The sequence below is a fragment of the Marmota flaviventris genome, chromosome X, assembly GCF_047511675.1.
Source record: "Marmota flaviventris isolate mMarFla1 chromosome X, mMarFla1.hap1, whole genome shotgun sequence".
Taxonomy (NCBI): Eukaryota; Metazoa; Chordata; class Mammalia; order Rodentia; family Sciuridae; genus Marmota; species Marmota flaviventris.
The window spans coordinates 109582209-109591058 of record NC_092518.1 but is presented as its reverse complement, the minus strand read 5'-3'; positions in this window follow the sequence as shown (position 1 = coordinate 109591058).

Sequence of the window (8850 nt, the reverse complement as noted above, 5' to 3'; positions counted from 1 at the left end):
AAAATTAGAAATCAAATATAAGACCAAACTGAAAATATGCTAATACCTTGAGATTAAATAAAACCCTTGAATGATGAACAGAGAGCAGCAGAAATCAGGGGAGAAGTAGAAAAAATCTTAGAAACAAATAAAAATTAACAAAACATACCAAAGTCTGTGGGACAGTATGAATACAGTTCTAAGAAGAAAGCACTGAATTCCTAAATTCAAGAAACAAAAAGATACCAAATAAATAATCTAATACTACATCTCAAGTACCTAGACAAAGAAGAATAAACTAACACCAAATTTTGAAGAAGACAGAAAAATATTAAAATCAGAGCAGAGATCAATAAAATTAAAAATTTTTAAAAATAATAGATCAGAGCAATAAAAGCTGGTTTCTTGAAAGGATAAACAATACTGATAAACCCCCAGCCAAAATACTCAAAATAATCAGAGAGAAGAAACTTATTAATTAAATCAGAGATGAAAAGGGGAATACCACCAGAGACACTACTGAAATCCAGGGTAGTGTCAGAAACTATTTTGAAAACCTATACTCCAATAAGTTAGAATATCTTAAAGATCTTCAGAAATTCCTAGAGACATATGTTATACCCAAATCGATCCATGAGGATACAGAAAACATAAACACAGGCCAATGATTAATGAAACTGAAGTAGCTATTAAAGTCCTTTCAGCAACAACAACAACAACAACAAAAAAAAAATCCCAGGACCAGATAGATTCTCAGCAGAATTCTACCAGACCTTTAAGAAGAACTAGTACCAACACTTCTCAAAATATTCCTTGAAATAGAAAAGAAGGAACACTGCCAAATTAATTCTATAAAGCCAGTACCAAAACCCCACATCAAGAAAAAAAAAAAAATTCTAGTCAATATTCTCGATGAACGTAGATACAAAAATTTTTAACAAAATATTGGCAAAGTGCATTAAAAACACATTAAGAAGACAGTGCACCATTATCAAGTTTTATCCCAGGGATGCAAGGTTGGTTCAGCATATGCAGCACTATAAGTGCAATTCACAACATATATACAGTGTTAAAGGCAAGAATCACATGATTATCTCTATAGGTGTAGTCACAGTATTTGACACCCATTCATGTTTAAAACAACAGAGAAACTAGGGATAGAAGGAACTTACTTCAACATAATAAGGGCTATATATCACAAAGCCAAATCCAACACCATATTGAGCAGAAAAAAATTAAAGGATTTCCTCTAAATTCCAGAAAAAGTCAAGGATGTCCACTGGAACCACTGGTAAGTCAATAAAATTCTTGGAAATCTCCTCAGAGCAATTAGACAAGAGATGGAAATCAAAGCAGTACAAATAGGAAAAAAAGGAAATCAAATTATTTTTGTTTACTGGTAACATAATCTATGGACATGAAAGACATTTACAATTAAAACTACAGAACAATGAGGAAAGAATTTGAAGACTTTAGAAGGTGAAAAGAACTCCCACATTCTTGGATAGGCATGGCCATGCTACCAAGAGGTATATACAAACTAAATGCAATCCTCATCAGTATATCAATGACACTCTTCACAGAATTAGAAAAAAATTCTTAAATACATTTGGCAGAATAAGAGACACAGAACAGCAAAAGCAATACTGAGCAAGAAGAGGATGCTTAACGTACTACAATACTTGATCTCAATTTATACTACAGAGCAATAGTAACAAAAATAACATGATGTTCACATCAAAACACACATGAAAATCAATGGAATAGAAGACACAGAGACAAATCCACTTAGATATCATCATCTAACACTCAACAAAGATGTTAAAACATGTTTTCGAAAATGTACACTTTAAAACAATAAAAATGAATGTCCATACATTTAATGGCTTTTGTGAACTATATTTTTAGTCTGCATTTTTGTCATGTGGCCATGGCCACTGAAGTCCTTCTTTTCTCTCAGTACACAGACAGTGATTTGACAGAAATACCCTAAATATCTGAAAGGCCTCCCCCAAATCATTCGGAGTTTGATAAGTTTCCCTTATTGTATGTGTTGGAGCACATCTTTATCACAGCTTATAAGTTAACAACTCTGTCTTAAACTAACCTTCCTGTTTTTACCAAGATAGAAGCAATACAGAAGTGAGAGATCATCTTTTTTCCTTTCTTTTGAGTTTTCCTCAGGTCACAGGCATGTGGGCAGATTTTTATTTTATTCAAGAATATACTGGAAGTTTCCAAAGCCATTATATTCTGAAACATCTCATTCCATGGATGTTTCTTCCAAGCTTTTTGGTTAGTCTATTTTTTTTCTCTTCATATATTACTCCAGAGTGCAGCTACTAATATATTTACCAGAATGCACTTTTGAAAAAAAAAAAAAAAACACCACCCCAGATTGCTACCTAATCACTCAGAGTTTCTTTCCATTTAGGCAAGTCCTTTGAGCTCTATATTCTGATTTAGATTAGGTGCCCATCAAAAGCTCATGTGTGAGAAAAGAAAAGAAAGTTTAGACAAAATGATCAGATTATAAGAGGTTTGAACTAATCAGTGAATTAATCCACTAACAAGCATTAACTTGGTGGTAACTAAAGGCAGTGTGTTGATGGAGGAGGTGTGCTCCAGTGGGTTTGCCTTTAGGGTTTATAGTTTGTCTTTGTTTAGGGAGCTTTCTGTCTTTGTGCTTCTTGGTGCAAGGTCCTGAACCACTTTTCTCTACCACACTCTTCCACCATGATGTTCTACCTCATCTCAAGCTCTAAGTAATGGAGCCAGCTTGCTGTGGACTGAGACCTCGAGAACCATAAGCCCCCAAATAAACCTTCTGTCCTCTAATTGTTCTTGTCAGGTGTTTTGGTCAAGAAAAGAAAAAAAAAAAAACTGACTCAAATACTGGTCAACCAGAGAACCACCTCACAGGTTAAAAAAAAATCAACCTCATTACTTTGTGAATCCTGTTCATTCTTCTTCCTCCAGCACTGATCTTTATCAAAAATACATTCTATTATCTTCAAAGTGACAGTGAAGTAAAGCAGGCAAAAGAAAAAGAGTAAATTAAATGCCACAAAGCTCTCTTTTGGCCAATTTTCAGTCCTATATTCTTGAGTAAGTGTTCCCTTGTTTGCTATAATTTTTGTTTAGTTTCCAGAGTTCTGAGAAAGTGAGTTCTGACAGTATTTTCTTATAGTTTTATCATTGTTTTATAAATAACTATACTTTGACTTTCCTTAATCTGCATTTTAACTAACATTTCATTACTATTTAAAGTCATCTTCCTATACCTCTTACATATTTCTTGCAATGTGTTATTATGTAGCGCATTGTTTTCAGTCCTGTGTAAGATTAATATTTTATATTATTTCCTGGCATGTCATTTACTTATTCTATAATTCATTGGTTATCATTCACAATTTTTGCCAGGCATTATTTAGCAATGTGAGGAGACATTTTTGGTGGTCACAAGTGGCATGGGAGCACTACTAGTGTCTAGAAACTAAGTTGATTTGAAACATCCTACATACACAGAAAACCTCCCACCATCCACAATCAAATACTATTGCTGCTAGCATTGCTAAGATATGCTGTAATATTTTGTAAATCATTTGCAGCAGATTGCCTGAACTTTCTTATGTATTTCCTCTGCAAATAATATTAATTTTCCTCTTCCAGTGTAACTCTTTATATCTTTTTAGTATGTACATAACACACAAAAAAAATCTATATTGACATTGTTGACTTGTTTCTGAGTTTAATAGGAATATCAGAATTTTTCTATTATGCATGCCTATGGTACTTTTGCCTTTTATTTCAACTTTTTTACCCACTTAATTTCCATTTGTCACTGCTGTATAGAATATGGATAAATTTTGTCTTGTGGTTCTGCCACAGTCCGACTGGGCAAAATAACAGGGAGGTGACAAGCAACTTGAAGGTTGAAGCGGGAATTGCTTTATTGTGGGGAAACTCAGCAGGAACTGAGCTGGAACTCAAGGTAGCGCGCACCCAAGGTAGCAGGAGCCACTTTATTGCAGAACAGCAGAGGTATATATACCTAACTGATTACACACAGCTTGACTCAATTAGCATCATCTAGATACAGCAGTCAGCCAATAAGGAATCCTCACCATCTTAAGGGCTCAGTGGCGTTGCCTCACAAACCACTCCTCCTGGCACACTGCCAGGCACCATCTTGACTTGATTTGTGGTCCCAAACATGGTTCAATTTAAATGGTATTTCTCTTAAGAGGTGATATTTCCATATTTATATTTATTAATGTTTGTCTTAGTCATTACAATATGCTCTATTTCTATTTTTTTATTTTTTCTTCACCTTATTTTGTATTTGGTGAGGGTTTTTTGTATTTTACACATTTTCCTTTAAATAATATCAAGACATATGTTTTGAATTTTGTTTATAAAACATCACTTTTATAATTTTAATATTAATACTCTATGAGAAACTTCCTATATCATCAATAATAACAGCAGAATTATAACTTTCTTTTTTCATTTTTATCTATTCCTCAGTACATGATTTAAATATTTTTTGATTCTCACATGTTCACCTTTATATCATTATATATGTAATATATTAGTTGATTATTAGTTTAATTTTTTTTTACCCTGACGCTAAAAGAGGTTAAAAAATTTATTTGTTTTCCCTTATATTTTTTCTTTCAGACAGCAAACCAAACTAACATTTTCCATTCATACTACTGCTATGTTATAATTTATGATATTTAAATTCTGCTTTAAATCATCATTCTGTGTTTAGTTTTAGACCAATCACTTAATAAATTGAAAGCTCACCATCTCTTTGCTTAACACGTATTCTTTTTCATCCTTTCCTTGTCTGAATTTTTTCCTCTATTCGTTAAGTTTAATAAGATAAACAAGAACTATACTCCATCAGTTTTCATGAATTCAAAAATCATAGTCTGTCACTATTGTATATGTAGTTAAATTTGTGTACGAATAACATTTTGAATTATGTTTTCCTTTTTTGAAAATTCTCTGGGAATTTTCTGTTATCTTCTAGAATTGCCAAATGTTGTGGGAAATTTTGAGACTTGTCTGACTTATTTCTTTTCTACATAAATTGATCTTTTGTTTGGATGCCTGAAGATCTTCCTTTATTTTTGAATCCTTAATGTTTACTAGGATGTGTTTTGTTATTGACTGTTGTGTGTCACTTGCTTCCCCATGATGTGTTTTTGTTATTACTTCCAGAAATGTTTAATAAATACTACTTGGAACACTGATTTTGCATTCCATTCAATTATTTCCTTCAATGACAACAGTTCTGCATAAGTTGACTATTTGTCATATTTTCATTATTTATTATTATTTAAAATAAATATATTGTAACTCTGTCCATGTCCATGCTTTTTAAATAACGTTTCTCATTACTATTTTCCACATTGTTTATTGTGTTTTTATTATTTTGCATTATTTCAAATATAAATCAACTTTGCTTTCTATTTATTTCTTGAGGTCTTCTAGCTTCTGTTTCTCTTTTTGGAGCTCCTATTGTAAATACATGATTATTTAATTGTGTTAATTGAATTTCAAAAATATAGCTATGCCATCTGTTACTACACAATATTTTATTTTTCACCTATCATTTGTTTCCTTGGGATTTTTGTCATTATATCTGTCTCATGGTGTATTTTTAGAGAAATTGTTCTGAATCATTATTAGTGATTTTTTTAATAAACTAAATCTCCATGGGTCAGAAATTTACAGGGGATTTATATAAAGATGAGTCTAAGCCAGTGTTTTTCACTCATGACACAGAGTTCTATGTAAGTTATTTAGCAACTTAACTTCTCCTCAACTAAACAAACATACACTGCATCCCCTTTAATATTTCAGTTTGGTTTCTTTATCAATATAAGAACTATGGGAAATTACTTTGTAAATGGCCATATTTGCCTTTCTAAACAACAGATTTTGTTTTTGCCCTTCATGGTGTGTCACACAATGTTGGTAATTTTAACTCTGTTACCTTGAAATTTATATCTTCAGACTTTCTTCCTACATGTATTTCTAGATGTATTCTCAGTTTTTATGTACTTGGCAGGTCTTCCCTACATACTGTGGCAGAGACTTACAGATGTCATAATTCCACTAAAATTTACACTTAAAAAAACATGAATCTTGTTTTGGAATCACATTTGTTACTTTTTGAAAATTCTATACTTTTGTAAACCCATTCACCTTTCCATTTTAAAGTAATTCTTATTTGCCTCTCTAAGTATCTATAAAAAATACTGAGTAAATAATTTGAAATGAAGCTTCTTGATTGTTTTAATGTTCATTTTTAATATGTAAGAGTTTTAGCTTGCTCAAACTTACCTAAATAATCTTGGATCATTAAGGGACATGTAGTTGTGCAAATTATAAATGACCTTTTCATCACTGTAGATGACTTGGAACATCAGCTACAAACACTTGCTTTTTTTCCTTCTTAATACTGTCAAACAGAATTGTCTAAATGTCTGTCATCTACAGGTTCATAATGAACTCTGTGTGCTATAAACATTGGGTCAAATCAGTTCATTAGCAGCTTTACCAATTGCTTCCTCTTTTCATTGTTTCTTTCCATCACTGCTGCCAGCTGTGGTCTAGCTCCAAAATGTCATATAACAACATAAAGCAACTTGGAAGGCAGAGAGATTTTTAACAGGTTTTTTTTCCTTTAATACTACAAATGGAGTCCTACCTGCCAGTAACTATTTGTGGAGTGGCCTACCTATAACACAGGGAAGATGAATGTGCGATTATAGACAGATAAAGACAGATGAATATGTACATAAATACATATATAGAAACAGATACATAGATGCAATAATAGAAATAAATAGAATTATGAGTATGAATATACAAATATGACAACAAACATAAAACTTATATCTATAAGAAGTCACTACTTTATTCATTGTTTAATATCTAAGAGGCTTATTTACTGTAATAGCAGAAATATAGAAATAATTAATATAATATATAATACATAATATATAATATATAATAATACAATCAATATAAAATATAATAAAGTTTTCTAGGGTCAGATAATAAAAATTCATGTGCATTATATAACTCAGCACTGAATTAAAACACTTGAGACAACTACATGCAATGGTATATGGGTTATTTTCAAAATAAAAAGTAAATAGTTTAAGTATTATTTCCAAAGACATTCATCAAGGTGTTGTTTATAAAACATGCAATCACAAAAGATAAAGTGAATTAAATACATCATTATATATCTATCAAATTATATTTATACAATGTTCTAATATCCTGGTGAAATGCTTGCTACAGTAAGTTTAAAGAAGTTAATCGCAGAGTGCAAATGGACTAGTGGTGGTAATGCTATTACTACTAGTAGGAGAAACAGAAGCAATTAATATTGATTGAGTTTTTACTAAAAGCCTGGTGCTGTATAAAGAAGGTCATATAAACAATCTCTTCAATCTTCATAATAACATGGAGAAGTGTATGTGATATAATTCAAATTTTACAGATAAGAAATATTCACCACCATGCAACAAAGTAAAATAAAATGAAATATATAAAAATGTGTATATAAACATATGATGCAAAAATTAAGATGCTAAATAGCTGTCCATGTTTACTGGGGCTATATGTAATTTTGCCTTTTATCATTTTTCTGTTTTATAAATTTTCATATGGAATATATATTAGATTTATATTTGAAAATGAGGTTTAAAAGAAATAATAGTTGTCAGACAGGTATTTAAAAAACCTAATTATCAGGGGAATAAGTTGTACTTCAGGTGTTAAAACAGTTTGAAAATGATAAATATGCTATATTTAAGTATCAACTAGAAAAGTATTGTGAATTTAATGAGGTTCAAGCAGTTTAACAATCATTAACACACACCCAATTTATAAGCATGTAGAAGCAATCTGTAAATAGAAGTTTATAAGTAACAGTATCAAATTTAAATACTTATCAAATGTGATGAGTTCACAAGCTTTCCACAAAACCAAGCATTATCTCTACATACATTGTTTACATTGCATTGTATATATAATCATATTGTTATGTGTATGCATTTACCTCCAGCAAAAATAGAAGCTTGAAAAATTAATTTGTAACCTTTATATAATATTTTAAAGGAGTGACAAGTTTAGAGTCAACATAGGTGAAAGAATTGATAGACATTTATATTTATATAATGACTTTTTCTATGATACCAAACACAAGATTGCTGCCATAGAGTTTGAGAATGCAATAGCAGAATACCTATGTACTAGGAACTACTATTTTTAAAAGGGTCTTCTTTTTCCACAGATGTCTCATATGAGTTGATCCAAACTCTGAACATGTTGGAAAGGAGCTGGTCAGCAATTCCCAATCCCCTCACAACATAGAGAAAAAAGTGAAGAAACAACAGATGTAAGAGAACCTGGATTAGAGGAACTGTGGAGAGCCACATCAACAAATGTTTTACTTTTCAGAAGGTTGAATGGTATATGTCTTGACTGGGAAGGGAATGTAGTAAATAGGATTCAGCAACACCTCTCAAAGTGGACCTGATACTGGAATCAATAGAGACAACACACTGAGTTGAACAACCAATACAGGGATATTCATCCAATACAGGGCTCATAACAGAAAGAAGCTCATGAAATAGTCCCTTGCTTAAAAGAATAAGAAATAGCCATACCAATGAATGGGTAGAAATATAAGAAATATTTTTTTAAAATGGAACAAATCACCTCAAATGGACCATAACACTTCAACAACTGACTCCTTTAAAATCACAATGGAGGAAATGTCAGAGAAAAAAATTTAAAAATTTATAGTTAAAATGTTCAATGAAGATATAAGGAGTG